Genomic DNA, 18,443 nt, shown 5'->3' with positions numbered 1-18,443 from the left:
TGAAGTGTTGTCTCGGAATGTTCAGTAAGATTCCAAGCACCCTTTGTTAAGTGTACGATGCCTTGAATCTCCACAACCAACGTGGAAAACTCAAGGACGTTGTTTTTTCACAGTTCTTATGCGCTTCTTTGTTTTCAATTGTAGATGAACCAAGAAATTCAAAATAGGTCCAGCTTTGAAATGCCCAGTGTGGACTAAGAACCGTCATTAAAATCAACTCGTTTTATCCAAGCGAGGATAAAGCCAAGACTTAAAATATTTTGATTTCATGTTGAACTGTTTAGATAAGTGGATTTTAATTTGTATATTCTCTTTGACAAGTACCACTGCATTTTCCAGAGCCACAAACCAAACCAGATGGTGTGCGATGTTTGGTTCACTATGTCAGGAAATATTCGTGCCATTCACAAACCGTCCCGTGTACAGGCAGCACCGCTTTGCTGTGAAACACGGTGCTGGGCAGTGGGTGTTTATTAGTGAGAGGAAGAAATACAGACAGACTTTCCTCACAACACCCAAAACTGGGCCGGGAATGGTTGTTGTCGTCCTCTACTCGTGCTTAACGTGAAGGTTCCTCTGCCGAACGCGTAACTTGTGATACCCCTTGGGCGGGATGTGAGAGCACGTGCTGCTCCGTGCTGCTGTTGCTGTGGGAGATGCTGTCGCCTTCACCCCTCTGGCAATTCTGTGCCTAATAAAATATGTTTTATTTTAGCGTTATGTATGTATTTTGCTCTTATATATTCTTGCTAGCCACATAAAAGTTTGATGTTTTTAATTCAGCGAAGCTGTGAGCAGGGATACCTTGTGGCAGGACATCCACGTAGTCTGTTCCCTCTTTAGCAAATTCAAAACAGATAATATTTTTTACTGTCTGATTTAATTAATTACATAATTACGTTCTTGAGCAAAATAGGCCGAGAAGTTTATTTTCCTGCGTGCTTTTAGGTGGCTTTGCCGTGACTTTGCCAACACATGAGGATTAATATCCGAAGAGCACTCAGCTTCATGATGTGGGCAGCACAGAGGATCCTGTTGTCCCTCTGCTACAATTTCTGCCTTCAAACAATTTTGGATTCTTGTGAAAAAGTAAGTTTAGTTTTGCAGCGTTCCGAGTTACATTCCCCTTGTATTTAAAAAGAAGCAGCTTGCAAATGTGATTCCGACCGGTTATTATTGTCTCTATATGTTGATAATTATAGAATAATGATGTGTACAGGGAGTTTTGATGAAGGGTATGGAGGAAGATGATTGAAGGCAGTTACAGATGGAAGTCACAGATTCCTCTTGTATGGTGACAGTTTCCAAGCTCTGTATGGCAGATTTTTCTCTGGCCTAATATGTAGTTTATCATATTTCTCTCACTTTTTATGACTGATTTATCTTTACTTCGAGTTCTTTTTCTGAGAATGCTTACAGCACCCGGCAATGAATAGATGTAAATGATTATTTATGGTTTGTGGAAAATGACTCAGTATTTTCTTTAATTCATGATAGTTATGAGAGTATTTCTGTAGTGTACAAATATTTTTTCAAAACATTTTGTATGGTATACAAACCATTCTGTTGGCCACTGAATTGCATTAAAAAGAGCATAGATATCATTTTCAGTGGGACATATGGAACACATGCATTTCAGGGTGTATATTACAAGCAGGTGAATTTGGGGTCTTGCGTTGTTTTCTGGTGTGTTTTTAGGTGTGTGTGTCACGTTTGTGTTTTTTTGGTGGGCGTTTGTTTGTATGTTCTCTTTGGGTTGTGGGGGTTTTGTTTGTTTGGGTTGTTTTGGGGCGTTTTTTGTGGAGCAAAACACAACCCAAATTTGAAAACAAAACTTAGGAGGCATGCAAACCTACAGGCATATATATAGAAACTAGGAAGAAAAATGCTGCTTCAGACCCTTGTGAAGCAATATTGCTTAATTAACCCTACTTAAGCCCTACCTTGTGAAAAGGTTAATGGGATTTTTAATGACCTTGAGTGGTCAAGGCCTCAATTTTACATTTCTTCTGAAAGAAAATGGAAAATAGAACAAGAAAGCCGTTCAAACTTCCGTGAATCGGGGGGAAAAAAAAATGGTTTACAGCCACAGTTCGGGTCATTTAGTGTCTTATTTGAAATGGTTTCCCCATTCCTTACCTTGGGTCCCCTGATGTCACCGTGGTGTTTGATGCAGCCCCGAGGTGCCGCTCGAGGGTCTGGGGAAAGGCCCGTTGCTCACCCCGACTTTTGCAAATAAGTGTGGTACACAAGTTCTATAACAAAGTGCCTTGTTAAGGTACAATGGCGTACCTATTTTAAAAATATTGCTACTACTAATAATTGTATTTCCTTTGTGCTGTGTCCCTGCAGGTTTCAAAGTGGTTTTCAGATCTTATTAATGAAGGAAATCTGAATAAGGGCTTTGGTGAAGTAGACAAATAGCATTAATAAATTTAGCATTTATTTTTTTAAGCAAGGTTTCTCTGACCTAATCTGAGCTGCACTCGAAGCATAGACGGGAGATAAAGATGCTCAAGAAAATACATTAAATAGATAATCTTACTGATAGGTGATCATTGCTTTTGCCAGGATTCAAACCCCAAGTTCTTCCCAAATGCAAGAATGCCCATAATTAATTTACATTTCGCTCCTTATTTTCAGTAAGTCACATCAGGTAACTTCCACACATTTACTTGAAAAGGCGCTTGAGCTCCAGGTTGGTTGTGGGTACGTATTTCTGGGTGTTTTGAGTACGAAAGGGCAGTGGTTATGCAGCTCTGCGGGATATACCATGAACGAGGAGAGCTACAGTAGCATGAGGGTTGTTATTCTTTGTGCGCCGGCCTCCAGAGGGTGATACAGATGTTCTGCCTGGTAGAGAACATACACACCCATATACACATACTAATCAGTGCATTATGAGAGTTAATTAATGAGGGAGGTATTGCTTGTGAACAGTCAATACAGCAATGCCTTCACCCACGGGGTCACGAATGTGCCTTCTTTGAATTTATCTAACGTAGTATGTAGCAAAACACTTAGGGCGCTGCAGATGAAGCTATTAATTGCATTTAAAACTGTCCATAATTAGGTTTGGAATGTAACTGTAATCTTTGGGATCAATGGTTCCTGACACCTGTCAAGTGGCAGGAGGGTAAAACCTTTTATGACCGTGATGAACACTTGTGTGTGTCACATCCTTATTACATAGTAGAGCGGACTAAAGGTTGGAGGGTGGAAATAAGATGCTGTAAAATTGGAACTCACTGAAATGGTGCAGTGTTTTGTTCCTGCGGGCCAATTTCAGCAGCGGCGGAATTGTGAGGAATTCCTTTGAAACCAAAGAAGTTACTCCAGAGCTGAATTTTGCATTATACTTCCATGCTCGGCACTGGCAAGGGAGCAAAAGAATTAAGTTTCTTTCGAAAAGTACATGGCATGAATTTTGACTTTTGCTTCTTTGTGGAGCGTGCGCATCTATCTGAAAGGGCGCATTCCCTGTACCCAGTGATCGTATATAAATGGAGGAGAATGTACAATTACGTTATATAATTCACACTCAGGCAAATTAAAAATGGCTACAGCCCATTGTTCTGAAAACACTCATTACATCCTCAGGTCTTGAAAATGAAACTCTATGCAGAAAATCCTTTCTTTCTGCATGAAAATAGCCAACAGAATCTCTGTCTCTCTACTACCTGGGGTATGAAACAGATACGTAGAGATCTGTACGTGTGCATATCCACGTGCATCTTTTGCTGTACGTTGCATGTATGTATATATTCTCACACTCAAAGAGCAGCTGTTTAGACCTACAAACACTGTGTGTGCAGAACGCAGCAGTATATATGTGGTGCTTACTGAATGCAGATAGGTACGTACACAATTTCTGTAAAATATGTGTATGCCGTATCTATCCAGAAAGATACCGTAACCTAAGACTTTATTAAATCAAAAGGAGCATTTAAAAATTGCTTAACTTAAATTGTGTGTCACTTCAACCTAATTTGTGGGAAGCTGTTAAATAAGTCTTCCTGTCTCCCCAAAAACACCCCAAGGATCAGTTCACTAATGTACTGTTCTGCCATCAAATCTGTATAAACAAGTATAAATGTTTAAAAAGTAAAGAATACTAATCAACAGACGGAAGACATGCGCGGCTTAATAAATCTTGCCTTCAATTTATTTGTCTGGTATTACAAAGGCAGAGGAGATATCAATTAATATAGGCAAAGAGGACCCATAATTTATAATTAACTGGCAAGTGGTTTGTAACAAACAGCAGCGCTGAATCTAATAGCCAGTAGAAAAATAACTAGTGTTGATTTGTCCCTCGGCAAATTAATAGAGTGCTTATCAATGACAGGGTTACATAAAACTGCTAAATAAATAATCATCAGTGAGTTAGAGTGAAGCAGATCTTTAACAAGCTTAATCTGAACCTCTTGACATCTGTAGACTATGAAGAGATTAAATGCTAAGGAAGAGAAGATACACTCCACACGTTGTAAGCATGCTCAGTCGCTGCGCAAGATCATGTTCTTCGGTAATGAGAAATAAGGAAACATTTTTATTACAAAATTACATTGAAAAATGATTTTCATTATAATTAGACTGGAAATTATAAAAGGTATATCAAAGAAATGCGGGATTGGAATTAACCAGATGAGAATGGCTCTACGTCTCTAAGCAATGAAAACACATCGGTGGAGTCAGTTTTGATATATTTTAAGTTCAAGGTTTTTTCTTGGTTTTATTACTCACCTTTGTCCGCTTTTGGTTTCTGTGTCACTTTTGCTGCTATTCCCGGGTAGCACACTTAAATCATCGCAACAGCTAAGCAGTCCACCTGATTTTCAGAATGGGTCTTATTTATGAGCCTGGAGATATATATATATTGGATATAATTTCCAGACGTGTTTTACTTTTATAAAGGCTTTTTGCGCAATAAGTCCGTGTATGAAGGTCTCTCCGGTCCTCGCTTAATGATAATAGGAGTTAGTTTTGTCCTGGAAACCTGGCAGTGCTCAGAAGGCCCGGCCAGAGCCGTGCTGGGGAATCGTAAAAGGCTTTGTCTCCAAGTGAAGAGGCACGGAAACTTGCTTTCCGTGCAAGTGGAGAGCAGAGACAGTTTTTCATTGTGTTTGGTGCTCAGGGATTGGAGAAATAATACAGATCCCACAGGGTCACCAGTAGCTCCTTGCGAGGCTGCTGGTAATCAGTTTATGGCTATGTTTCCGTTGCGGATTTTCTGGCATTAAAGAGGAAAGGGCTGTCCTCTCTGCGAATTAGACCGGGGTGTGAATTCCCAGGGAATGAATTACTTTTAATTTTTCCTTGCGTCCTCTGTCCTTTCTCCAGCTCTGAGAATAAAGACATTTAATGCAAGCGGGACTGCCATCTTTTTGGGACGGGGGGGAACGTGCAAGCAGAACCGGAGCTGAGTAATTTGTCAGAAAGCTTTGCTGGAACTTCAGAGAGTTTGATCTGGAGCAGAATCTACCTCTGGAGAAGACCTGCAACTCCTTTTTGTATAAGAAAGCAAAGCCGCCCTGACATAGAGGGGCAGCGTCTGGTGCAGAGCATCCTTTTGGAATCTCCTACCTTCCCATCCTGCCCTCTGGATCCTCCTTGTCCCAAAGGAGCAAAAGGACTCCTCGGGTATTACCACCCATTCGAGGAAGTTTTTCTTCTAATCTTTTCAAACGTGATAATGAGGTGGTCCAGGTACCAGAGATGCGCAGCTTGATGGGTCCAAATTACTTTAGGTGGTGGTACGAATAGGAACTAATTGTTTGTAGAGGAGATCTTCCTGGTGAGGAGACTCATTTCATCTTCTCCGAGTGTTGCAGCCGAGTGTTTTTTCTGGGAGCGTGTGCATGTTTATTTGTTTGGATTAGACTGTAGATTTTCTCAAACCTCTGTCGAACAGCAGCAAGAGAAATGTTATCTTTATATCCAGCTTCTCTTTTGCCCCTTTTCTAGACTTTTCTCTCTGTAAAGCTTGAGAAAGAAGGAATTTTTAGGACCCACATGGAACAAAGGGAATTTTTCCTAGTGGACAGCTGTAGAAACTGCACTCATGAGAGAGAAACCTCGTACTATTTCCCACTTTTTATTCGGAGACTGAGTCGCCACTTAAAAGAACAGAGTGGAACCTCAATTTCATCTTTTTATTTTATTTTTATTTTCCCTTAAATTAAGCCTCTCTATGATTGGCCAGTGCTGTCTAATTCTAGTACCATTTAGTATCAATAGAAAAGCAAGGAACTGCCTGTTGCTTTGGGTTTGGAAACACCTGCAGTGCAGAACAGGTCACCCCTACTGAGCTCTGTGCAAGCCGAGTCGTATCTCTGCGATCACACGTTGCGTACTCCGCTTGTTTTGTGCCTGCGTGTCACTGGGATTGGTTACCCTTTGCTATTTTTTTACAGGTCGTTCCTAAATGTAGTAAAATCCTCCTGCTCAAATTGCAAAGAGTTGCTCGATTGCGCACAACTGTATAAATCGTATTAGGTTAAATAAGGGTTGATTTGGGGGTTCTTGGGGGGGGGGGGTGTGTTTTTTTAAATTTTGTTTTTTAAATAAAGGAATGTGGTGTCTTCACGCACCGCTGTCAACACCGCGGTAGGATCGCCACGTTAAGGTGCTGCCAGGGAGGTTCCAGGGCATTCATCAAAACCCAGCTGATGCAAGCGTGAATCCTCCCAAGAATGAGACCTTTATCCTGAAAAAATGCTGAAGGCTGAAAAGGGGCTAATTTATTTAAATTATCTGTATACATGTCAAGCCCCATACTTTCCAGAGGGAGCTGACAATTGTGAGTTAAAGAAAGCTTTCCTTAAATTTCACAACAAAAACCTAACAGAGAAAGTTATACCAGAAAACCTGAGCCACTCAGACGATAATCATCTGTAGTGATGCAGATGTACAAAAATACAGTTTTCTGCTGTTAAGCTTTTAAATGTCAGTAAATGGCAGTTTAGTAGATCATTTGCTAATAATGATTAAATTTCTCATTAAAATGTTTCCTTCATTATTCTTCAGGTAAAAATGTGTAATTCGACGATTGTTACATCAATTATACTTAAAAAGCTCATTAAAATACTGAAATATTATCTCTCGTAGCCAGAGTACTTTAAGAGTACTGTACTAATTACAAACGGAATAAACTCTTGTAATATCACCATTTGAATTGATGCCTTATAAATTCTTAATGCAAAGCTAACATATAAAGTGTAAATCAAATATATAGATCCAATAAAACAAAACCTTTTTAATCTTGTTTTACCTTCAAAAGGATTCTGATTATTGTAATTAAATAATGCATGATATAATAAAGATCTAGAATGTGTGATTATTTCATTGGCAATTGAATATTGGTGCTTTTTATTTATGCAAGCGATTTATCACAGACAATATGCATCAAGCATTAAAATATTGATACAATTACACCTATCCTGCTGAACCAATAAAAAACCCTGTGACATGACTCTCCGCCGATGATACAAGGACGGTTTGAAATCCTTGTTAAATTTTAATATTCCGATGCGCTGGGTTATGCTAATTCTGGTGTGGAATAATATCTCCCGTATCTACTGTTGTGCTTTTTATTTCTGTGCGATCACATCTCTGCCTCCCCTTGGCGCGGCGAGCCAGTGCTGCTTTGCTCGCTGCTCTGTTGGTCACCCCTCGGAAGAAACGTTAACAGGCAGCTTTGAATTTCACTTATTAGAATGATTTTGCTATGAAAACACCTGTTTCATTTTGCTGCAGCTGTATCCTGTGCCTTTTCCTAAGGTTTTTGCCAAGGCTTCTGGCCCAGGTCAGGAAGAACTTGCCTGGCATGCGTGGCTTTAGTAAGACTGGTCTCAAAGCACATGCTTTTCTGGGATTGTCCCATGTTCTTTAGGCCAGCGCCGTGGTGTCAAGATAAAATACAAAAGGAACGAGCAGCTGCTTTCGCTTGGAACAGCAACTCTACCGGGTCAGACGTACGTTGTGAAATTGGGCTAAATTTCCATCTCTTTAATCTGATAAAAGTGGTTTGTTTCTAAAGGCATGAAAAAACGGAAAGGTGTGTGGATCAGCCCCCAAGCACAGCGCTGGGCGCCCACCTTTGCCTGCTATTTCAGCCAAGTCAACTGTCAAGTAACGTCGTGTTTCCTTGAACAGAGTAACACAGCAAAAGTTTGTACAAGATTAACCTATCCCACCATTCATATACTCGAATTAGTTTTTTTGAGGGAACATCTCGAGTACGTGACACAGTTTTATAGCACAAACTAAACAGAGTGGCCTAAAACAAATACTTGCAGCTGTGCTGGCTTTCAGAAATGGCCTTTGGATATCGCTGTTCTTTCAAGGGAGGAAAGAAATTGCGAGTTTCTGAATAAACAGCAGCAGAAAGATCAAAAAGCACCAGCAAAACATAAGGATTGTGTAGCTGTGGGCGGACGCGAGCCCTTTGCTGGGGGTCATTCTTGAAAACGTTCAGGATTTTCAAAGACCTGCCAGTGACTCTTTCACTTCATAAAATTCTAAAGCCAGAATTTACATGTCTGAGTCACCAAACTGATGAGCGCGACCTAGGAAGTGCCGAACACTCGATTCTCTTTATGTTCAATGAAGGAAGAGGGCATTTAGCGTTTTGCAAGATGAGAAGTTCTGTTTCTCCAGAACTCACCATGAACTTAATCATGGGGTTTTGTGATCTCATGAGGGAATCTTTCTTTTCTTTCCGCTGGATGTACTTGTTTTTCTCAGTAGATACTGCCTGATCATCACAAATGTCTCTGCTATGTCGTATTTATGAGCTCCTGTTTAGCTTAAATTAAAATGAAACTCGGAGAACAAATAGTCCGATGACGGAAGGCTGGTATTTCAAGGCTTCTATTTAGTTCAGATGAATATAACCAAAATTGGCAAAGAGGAAAGTTTTAATACCCTCCTTTTTAAAATTCAAAATTGAAAGCTTACGTAGAATAAACAATGGGGGGAAAAAGAGAGTTAGTTAATTAAATAGTTTGCTTGCTAATTGATTTTTTTTAAATGTAGCAGTTTGTAGGCATGCGCTCGTGTTTGCGGGTGATTCCTATTTCCCTGGCTCCCAGCTTGCAGCCAGGAACTCTGAAGGGGCCACATAATCACAGGGCTGTCACCCGCCTGACAGCGTCTGCGGACCCGCTCAATCTACCCGCTCGCAATTTGCCGGCACTTTAAAGCCATTACCACGTGTGCATATTGTGCTTGGATATGTAGATATGTAGGAGCAGAAAAGTCCCCAGGAAAAAAGTGGGTTGATATTGACGTGTTGGTAGGGAAGAGTATTTTCATTCTTATGTTCAAATACGTGCCTCGTTTGAAATGGTTTTGCTCTGCGGTCTGGGTTGTCTCTTTACTGTTGTTAATTGGGTGACGGTTGAGAGAAAGGACTTGGTAACGTGTAGCTTTGAATCATTTGTTTTAAAGAAATAAAAATTCTTGGGGCTTATTAGCACTGAAAAATATATTAATGGTTTACCTGTTAAAGTAGCAGTCTGTACCGAAAATGTGCACCTTACAATACAGGTACTTTTTCTCCATGAAAGTAGCTGATTTAGTCAGAAGGGTGACAGTTAAGACTCGTTGCAGGAGAAATTTTTGCATCTTTGCAGAGTGACTTTTTTTTCCTCCTTTACCATAGTGGCTGTCCATCACCGTTGTTATGTATGCAGGCTGAGTGAGCCCGCGGGGGATCCTAGTTATTTACACTCTTTTTCAAGCTTCGAAGCTGTTATAATCATTCGCTGTCAACTTTGTGCTGACACTGAATTTTACTTTGTGTTTTTTATGCTCGGTTTGGGTCTAAAATACTGGCATCTATACCCTACACTGTAATTCTATGGGTGACTGAGTTGACCAGCAATATACAGTATTACTAACAGAGCTTTAGAAACCTGCTGCATATGGAGATTTCAGGATTTGTTGATTGTGGACAGTAAACAAAGTCCCCAGGCTTTATGCTTTTATCCTGGTGGTGGCCCTCAGGAATAAACTGTGTACCACGTTTCATCTCATTGCATTTTCATCTTGAAAAAAATGTAAATATTATTTTCATTTTCTACAAAGCTGCAAAGTTAGAGCAGGAAAACTTTTTCATTGCATTTTTTATTGTCATACTGGCTTGTTTTCTCCAGGCCTGTGTTTTAAGAAATGCAGATTTCTCTGTGATCACCATATGTTTAGCATGAAGCTGCAGATAGTAGTAGAGCTGGTAATGGGCTAATATTTCAGATCCAAATTGAAATAATGTGTTGTGTGAAACGCTGGGAATAAATTATCATGAAAGAGCATGAATTGACAAATATAGAGGGGCTTTACACCCTTTTAGGTTTAGAAAGGCAAATTTGCATGGCGGTGCTTAAATGTCTTTGGTCTGCAATGCGGCGAATAAACCAACTTATTTCACATGTGCACCAAAGCTTTCCCTGTTGAACAGGCCCCTTAACCTTCAATGGCAGCACACGGACTGATTTTGGCACGTTTGAAGCGTGAGATATTCGTGTCCAGGTTACCAGCTCCCGTATGAAATTTCAGGTTCTCTGGGGCCCAAAGGGAGCGATCACGCAAAATGATACGACCCTCTTCTTAACTGGACTTGAAATAAAACTGGTCAAGGAGCTTGTGTGCTTGGTCAATGTAATAAAGTAGACAAATAATTACTGAGCAAATCAAACACACTTACACCTCAGATGATTTTGAAATATTATCTATAATCGGGCACTTCTGTGCTAGGAGGAAAGGTTAATAAAGTAATTTAAAAAAGATTGTGTGGAGTATTAGAGAAACAGAAGAGGACTGGTGATCATAATTGTTAATCTCCTGAAACACCAGTCCTCTGCTGCACAAGGCGTATATTTTAGCACAACTCCTTATTGTTCATTCCACTTATTACTATATTAGACTGCTTAATTACCTTTTGTAAGTAGTCTTATTTTACGTTTCTTTTTTTCTTTAGCAACAAATGATGCGGATGGAAATATTTCAGAAGAAAAGCCTATTTAAAGTCCTAATGAGGACTGAGATTAAAACATTTACAGTAGGTAGGTAGGTAGATAGATATTTGGAGACTGAATGCCTACAGAAACTCTGTTGTGAAACACCACAACAAAGTGGATAAATACATCCTCCAGTGCTCTGTTCCCAGCTCTGTTGTGCGTAGAATACAACCCTAGCGTAGCATACAACGAGAAAGACTGAGCGTTTGCTTTTTGGTAGTTGTGATTAGTTCTTCTGAACCACATTTCTGGTGCAAGGCGTTCCAGATCACCAAGATTTTTTTCAAGGCAAAGAAACAGAGGTATCAGCTTAAGCAAAAGCAAGTTCTGTGTGCAGAAGCTCCTCACCTTAGTATTAAACTATCAGTTGTCCACTTTCTTTATTCCGACACTGTTAAGTTCCTAACACAGGGCATTACTGAACGTGGTTGAAATCTATGTAGCCCCCATGAAGCTCTTGTACCTGGGCTCACTTTGTAGGTTATGGAGCGGTTGGGAAGTTAAAATCTTGTGCTCTCGTGCAGTGCCCATGAATGGGGCTGCTTTGCCATTTTCTGAAGGAGATGTCACAGATCACGATGGTAGAAACGGTGTAAGTCTCTCTTTTGGAAAGACTATGTGTTTCGAAATGGACATTTGTGATTTTTGCAGGAAAATGTCCTTTACACAGCATAACAACTTCCCTGCTCGGAAGAAATTGCCATTTGTCAATACTGGTAGTTCATGGCAAGAAAAAATGAAAAAGCTCTGTGTGTGTGTGTGCTTGAAATAATGATTTTTTTTCAATGAGTTTGGTGGAGGTGGTTGATCTGGCACTGCTTGGGTGTAGTTGGTGCCTCCCAGATATCGGAATGCTTTCAGCAAGAGAAAAGCAAAAGCCTTTCTGTGGGCAGATAACGTTGCTGGCTATGCCACCGAGATCCCTGCATCCACTGCTTGTCTTTAACCCCCAATGCCACATTTACCTCGGGAGCGGAGCACAAGTAGAGCGGCAATTTGACATGTGGAGTCTGCCACGGTTTCCGCTGTGTCTCTTGTGTCATTTGCCTCCTCTTGGATGCTGGTTCCAGAAATACAGCGACAGCTCTTGCAGATCGTACCGAATACTCCCCCTGATTGATGGTAGCGTGGCTGCTGGTTTGGGTAGCAGGAGGACCAAGAGGATGGATATTACGGTAAATATTTATAACAGCGAGTTTATTGCGCATATATTACTATGGTTTGAATTAAGAAAAAGTCTACCCCAAGCAGGATGTGACTTTGTGAGAGAAACACAGGCCTGTTTCCATCTCCAGGGGATATAATCCTGACGATGGCTCAACAAATTATTTTCTCTAATGTATAATTTTGGCTGGTAGCTATTAACGTTGCATAATAATATGGCTGTTCCTTGCATCCTTTTAAAGAATTCACCTGAGTGATTCGGTTCTGGCCGAAGCAGGTTCTTTTTTCTCATTTGTAACACAAACATCTGGGTATGTTGTTTGGCTCTGTCGTCTGCACAATTCTGTATTAAGATGGGAGTTTTCCTGCAACCTTTTGTAGATATACTATGTACAGGTGGGGAAGGAAACTGGATAACGTCTGTATGGGCTTTACATAATTAAGGCCAGAGCACAGTACAGTGTGACTTTTTTAAAATTTTTTTTTGCAAATGAGGATCCAGAATTTCACACTATGCATATCTGAGATGCAATATACTGAACAGGTTAGAAAAGTAATATAGTCATAGTAATTACTTTCATCTGGCAAAATATTTCAGTCAGCAATGACTAGCAATAAAGTAAAATGATCACCTTTAGTATATCTATTACAAAAACAATTCTCTAAAATAAGAACAGCTTAAAATATCCACTGGAATATAAAGCATCAGTTCTGGAGCCATACAGTGCTTTACTTATTTTTATAGGCTGTGGCACTCTCAAAACAATTGACTTGAAATGCAAGGCCTGGTTCCAGACAAAGGGGGAAAAATTACTTCAATTAAGGATATATAAAGAAGGAGAATACTATCCGTCACATTGCTGTAAAAATAAAATCTAGTTTTTTGGCTTTTAGGTTTTATATAAATCACTTATATCCTCCTTAAAAGAGATCTTTTTTTTTTTCCTCTGTATAAATATAGTGAATGCGAAACACCATTAATCCAGTAGTAATATCATCTGATAGTAGTTAATCCCTTCTTAGGGATGGCTTTGCCTGGTCCTAGGAATATAGAAATGTGTTTTTACTGTTAGGCATTTTGTTTAAGCATCAATCAGTTCTTAATGCTTAATTGTCGCCTTTTTTTTTTTTTTCCCCCTCCCCTCTATAAAAGACCACCAAGCAAAATGAATACTGTCTTCAAAGGTATTTCCTTGGGAGTCTTATTAAGTTCTTTAGCCGGTTATTTTGTATTCGGAGGTTATGGATCAAGGGCAGGTCCGTGCCTGTGGTTTGGCCGTGCCGATCTGCGCTGACAGGATGATGCAGCCGTGCCACCACATCCTCATCTGTCAGGGGAAGTCTATTAAGTTCAAGCCCCTGAGCTGTCTCAGCCAAATCAGCGCTACCAAACTTACATTTGTTTTTGTGATGACCATTCATTTCGGTCAAATGAAGAAATTGCTAGTGTGGTTTTTGTGGCTTCAGGGGTGAAATCTATGAATGTCACGTATCTTTTAGCCTCTCTGCTCTCTCTGAAACATTATTGAGAATGCTCTTGTATGGTGGGGAAAAAAAACCCACAATCATTATTATTGCAGCTGTTTATAAGTCACCTTGATCATAAAAAGTTAGGGAAAAGAAGCATTAGATTCTGTGGAAATCATTCTTTTTGTGAATAATAGATAAAGTAGGAAGAAAGCTAGAATGTCTGCAGACAACTGAGTAGCAGGAAGTAAAAACAATTTTGGAATATATCTGGAAAGATTCATTGTGCTTTGGAATGGCAGTAAGTGCTGTTACAGACTTGGTCTGGAACCCGCAGGCTTGGCTGGTTTTGAGGTCCGCTCGGTGCAGGGGATCAAATGGAAAAAAATATTTAAGATATTTTAGTGGTTTAACAGATTTAAGTACAGATCTTCAGTTTCTGTTTAAATATCCACCATTACATATCAAGACGTGTCTCAGGTGCTGAATGTAGAACTTTTTGTGCTGTTTTAGCCTTAGAGTGAAAAATATGGGGTAGATTTGGGGCATCTTTGGTGAGATAAGAATAAATGGCTTGTCTTGTAGCCTTTTTCAGCTCCAAGACGTTTTCTGTCTCAATGATGTTTGATATTAGTGTTTCCCCATCTCTATTTTGGCAAGTTGTAAGGTGAAATTCTGTCCTTATTGAAGTCAGATTTTGGCCATATCATCATGGTGGGATCGTATATATCCTATAGGTAGTCCCCTTTGGGCGGAGCTTGTCCAGCAAACTTTCACCAAGGAAGATCTGAACTCCTGAATGCAGATTGAATCCGAGTGAACTCTTGAATCCAAAGGGTTTCATTTGGGCGTGTTGGGGTTTCCATGACTTCAGTGGGGCAGTGCTCAAATAAAAACTTGCAGACCAGGTCCGGCAATAAATGGCAATGTTGGTTACTCCCTTCAGGATGCAAAAAGAGGTTGCACAGGCTGTGTGGGATATACAGCACGTGTAGGTTGGAAACGTGCTGCATCCCCCTGAAAAGTCTGTGCCGCTGGGCTCATTTTTAATTTGTGCTGCTTTCCTTCTGGACGGAACTGTTTATAAAACCTCAGTGAGCGCATTGTGTAAAGGCTGTGGAAAAGGAGAGGGAATCCAAGTCTGCTGTTTACAAAATGTGAGTTTGATTAAGCCACGTTGCACCCCAGCTTTATTAGCTCTGTTCTCCTACTGTTCTGTTCAAGTTCTCTCCGTGTGAGACTCTTATTTATAAGTTTATGTGACTTTCCACTCCTGTTCTTCCTTTTGACCCTGCTCCTGTTCTCTCCTCCTCCCCGTTTGCCAGCTACTATACTTAGGACGGCTAATTCTTCAGGAGGGCCTGTTTCCTCAGGAATGTGGAGCAGCACTCAAAGCCCTCAACTAATTCACCGAGTTTCACAACCAGCAGTAACATCTGGATGCAAAATGTGTGAATGGAAAGCTGCTGCAGGAGGGATTAGAGAAGAGATATAGAGGGGGAAAACCCCAAACTACTCAGTCTTTTTTTCATCGCGTTTTTAAATTGTGGGCCATGTTTAAACTCCCAGGTTTTATGCTTAGGAAGTTACACTAGGAAATTAATCTAATTAATGTCTTTCCTTTATAATAGTAAGATAAACGTGATTTTTAATATATTTTTTTTAAAGCCGAATTATTTCAGAATGTGACACATGCAAAAAGTCACTTCCTTTTTACTTGGCTTTATATAATAGGGTATAAGGTGTGTCACTTCTCCTAGATCTGCCAAAATGGGTCTCTGACTGTGACAGATAGTAACTACTATATGTTTTTTGTGCAAGAAAACAAAGGTTAAAACGATGTCCATTTGCTTTCAAAAAGCTGACACGGTAAGGTGAAAAAAAACGACTTCCTAACTATAAAATTGCCGAGTTATTTTTTTTAAAAAGGCATTTAATTTAAAAGCAAACCTTATAAAACTTCATTCATGCGACTGTTCCTTTGTTGTCCTTAATATCTTCGTTGGAAGCACCATTTTTAGCACTAATAATGGGCAGTGCCAGAACTTGTGGAACCAGATTGTATGTTGCTCTGTGGGCTGACGTGTATTAGGCGGAACTGGCAAGGTCACATCACTCGGCCTGTGATACATGCAATAGCGAAACATCACGTATAACGAGGATGCCGCTGTCTCAGTGAGTATGCTGGTATGTGGCAGGAGGAATTAGAAAACGTAACGTTCACCTAAGTAAAAAAAAGCGGAGGTTAAACCTGCGGCATATTTTTGTTGCTGCCTTTTGCTTTGGAAAAAATTAACTTTTCTCAAAATTAAAATGGTAAAAACTAAAACTGGTGAGAAAGCTCTAAAATTACATGTAAAGGTGTTGCGGCTAACTGCTTCCGGCCCCCAAAATAGGCAAAAAATTACCATTTCAGGAGATTGGACTGATCCCTCGTATTTCATCTTTCCAGTCGCTCGGATGTGGGGGTTAATCATCAATGCGTGTTCTGAAACTGAAGTTGCTGATTTTCTGACTCTGGAGCGATCTGAGGGATGCTGTAACCCCCGTGAGCTGCCACCCTGCGGTGCGGAACTGTCTGGTTGGCGTGGAGATGTTGTGGCAACTTTGTGCACCCCTTACCCCCCCAGAAAACTTGTCGTGCTCCATGAACGAGCACACAAAATAAGTCCACGAGGCTCTCTGCTGTTAGGCAGAACACCCTGTAATCTCGCTTCTTTCAGGTTGCTCCTGCACATTGAAAAAAATGGTTTGTTTTAAAAGACCCTATATATGTGTACAAGACTGATTTGAATAATTTTAAGCACGTAGCAATATACGATATTGTCGCTTATGGCAGTTGAACAACTAAATGTACTTGATGCAGTGATACTAAATGTGCTTTGGAGAATGTGTGGCAGTCACACGGTTTTAGTTATTTCAAGTCAGTATTTTCCGTTAGAATCCCCCCAGCTAAACAATAAAATGAAAAGCCAAGCATCAACCTTCCGTTTCAAATCCTAACTGGAAACAAACCCGATTTACAATTCACTAGATGAAGATTGTTCTCTTCTGCCATAATTCAATTCACATTTGGTTTATTTGAGAACTCATGTATTATAACACTTCTTGCTCACACTTCTGAATATCTTGGTTTGTGGCATCCACTAAGGCTGAGTTTGGGGTTGGTTTTTTTTTAATTACTATTATTTTTTCTGGGTTTACATTGCAAGTGGAGGCCTCCCCCTCCCGACAAGACCTTCCACCTGAGGGCAGCACAGCCATCAGCTCTGACTAACTTACTCGGACTCAGTATTTCTTGTCCCAATCCAGCTTCGTCGCAGCTCCAGGTCAGGTTTTGTTTTAATCCCCACCCCCCTTACATTGTTTGCAATAATGAGATATGATCACTCTAACTTTTCAAACCTTTCAACTGCATTTTACTGGAAGCTGCATCCCTTACTTTATGTTACAATATAGAGAATTTGCCTCTGTTCCCTGTGCCATTACAGCGTTACAGCATCATTCTTTGTCTTACCTTAATACGTTAATGTTAGAAGTAGTAAATGCACAGTGAGGTGCTAGGAAGGTCTGCGTATCAATACAAAAATGTATACTTTTAACTTCATGCTGTTCTAAACGAAACTGACCCCTTTTTTCCAACTGTTCTGAGACTTCTTCTCTTAAACTGGATGCTGACGGTGCAAGGGGTAACACCTTTCAGCAGGTAAAATATGTTGTCGTGGAAGGGATGTATGGCAGGGATGCTGACAACAATTAGCACATGCTACTCATTAACAAACGGAGATTACAACTGAGGCGAAATGGCAGGCTGCCATCAGCCTGATAGTTACGGGGCAGTTTAATTTCTAACGAATGTGAGCGCTGGATTAGTAACAATATTCAACAAAATGCTGCCTGCATTCTCTTATGGCTTTCATTACCAAATTGAAAATCTGTGTAGATTTCTGAAAATTACTTTTAAATGTAGCCAATCTCCTCGACTGCAAGGCTTGATTTGCTGGTGAGGGAGTCCTGCTGTGAGATTTTAATGAAAGATCATAGTGCCCCTCCAAGACCGTCAAAGAGCTATGGGCCCTAAAAGACCTGAAATAATCTGTTTTACTTTTAATGGCAGCCATTTTATATTCATTAAGATCAAAATGCAGTTTTGCAGGCAAATTGCAAAGCTGTTCCACTCACAGCTTGAGAACCTGGAGGCCCTACAGCTTTTTATCTTGTTCATAAGCAAATATGCAGTTAATATCTTTTAATATGCTTTGATGCTTGGTACCTTATGGGTACATTGTACTGGAGGTTAGAGAACTGCATGTTTCTTTGGCAGTGCTAGCAACGAACTAAAGCACCAGTCCTTTTATTTCTATAATGGCAGAAGAAATGAGTCTTTTTTTTTTCTTTTTTTTTTCTTTTTTTTTTTTAATATGAGCTCTGCTCAAATAAATTGTAAAGCATCGTGTAGTATATGTTCAGGGTCTCATGGAAGGCACTTTTTTTTTTTTCACTACATTCCATCTGTTGGTGGTTCTTATTATTTAAATTTATACGGCCACATTATTTAAATGTAAACAGCCAAATAAGATAGGATCAAATCATTGGCATCTGGGAACTGTGCTCTTATCCTCTTTGATTGCGAGGTTGTGTGCATTAATAATGGAGTTCTAAAGACTGTGATTCCACCTGATATACTGTATGACCTTAACAGTTGTGATTTTATCAGGGTTTCACTGTATGAGAAAATGAAGGTATTTTGCAGCTCATTTCTGGCAAGGCTACTTTGCATTCTCTTGTGTC

This window comes from Caloenas nicobarica, chromosome 3, assembly GCF_036013445.1.
Source record: "Caloenas nicobarica isolate bCalNic1 chromosome 3, bCalNic1.hap1, whole genome shotgun sequence".
Classification (NCBI taxonomy): Eukaryota; Metazoa; Chordata; class Aves; order Columbiformes; family Columbidae; genus Caloenas; species Caloenas nicobarica.
This window is presented reverse-complemented; position numbering follows the sequence as displayed.